Here is an 826-nt window from a genome sequence, read left to right as displayed (position 1 = left end):
AGGATGGGCTGCTGGAGCAGGAGAGTCTGCCCCGGCCCCTTCCAGCCCCTGGCTCAGTGCTCTGCAGACGGGTCTCGTCAGCAGCAGGTGCGCCTGGAAGGCTGAACCTCACGACTCTCCCGGGAGCTCCTGCTACTTCCAGTTTTCCTTTTCATCATTCACAGGCAGCCGTTCCCGTAAAATCCTGGCCGGAGTCCAGCCTTGCTAATAAATACAAAAGCCGGCCTGGCCCCTGTGTGATGTTCTTTCCCCCTAGAGAGATCCCAGGTATTAAGGGCCGAATTTTCCGCAGCCAGAGTCCGTTACTGCCTGGCCTGCTGGGAAGGTGATGGCTGCTTCCAAAACTGATCTAGGCTGGCGGGGTAGAGCCCCACGCAGGGCTGGGGGACAGGGCGGTGACTGACACCTGTCGGAGAAGACGCGAGTTGGCGGCTGCTTTGCCTGATGACCTCGGGGCCACCCTGTTTTGCCTATCCTGAGGATCCGGGGATAGGGAGGCTTAGGGTGTGTCAGCCACATGTGTGGCTTGGGACCACAAGTAGAGTTTATTGGTGTTGTCGATAAACAGTTTAGAACCCGTGGTGGGCCTCACTGATCCCCGGCTCACGCGCTGGACACTCTGGAAGCACGTCTGTGGGGGTGGGTAGGTGGCGGGACACGGTCCAGCAGGGAAAGTGCCGTGTCTATCAGGACACGGATGAAGTGAGCTGGTGTCTTTTATGGAGCTGATTCCTTCTCGCCTTGTCCTGTGAAAAGGAAAAAAATGTTGTCGGGTGTCGGGCAGAGGGAAGCCGTTGTTCCGGGGGGGGGGGGGGGGGGGGGGGGG

At 59.4% G+C, this 826-nt stretch overlaps 1 protein-coding gene and 1 long non-coding RNA gene across 2 annotated transcripts in view; one reads left to right on the top strand and one right to left on the bottom strand.

The window, feature by feature from the left end:
• MYH9 (myosin heavy chain 9) overlaps nucleotides 1–826 on the top strand; it is a 92518-nt gene that overhangs the window by 53978 nt on the left and 37714 nt on the right. The gene's annotated exons all lie outside the window — the stretch shown is intronic.
• LOC125919545 (uncharacterized) overlaps nucleotides 8–826 on the bottom strand; it is a 2534-nt gene continuing 1715 nt past the window's right edge. Inside the window, exon 3 of the long non-coding RNA XR_007456825.1 lies at nucleotides 8–746. This is a non-coding gene — a long non-coding RNA (uncharacterized LOC125919545). The remainder of the gene's footprint in view (nucleotides 747–826) is intronic.

This window comes from Panthera uncia, chromosome B4 (assembly GCF_023721935.1).
Source record: "Panthera uncia isolate 11264 chromosome B4, Puncia_PCG_1.0, whole genome shotgun sequence".
NCBI classification, from domain to species: domain Eukaryota; kingdom Metazoa; phylum Chordata; class Mammalia; order Carnivora; family Felidae; genus Panthera; species Panthera uncia.
This window is presented reverse-complemented; position numbering and strand designations above follow the sequence as displayed.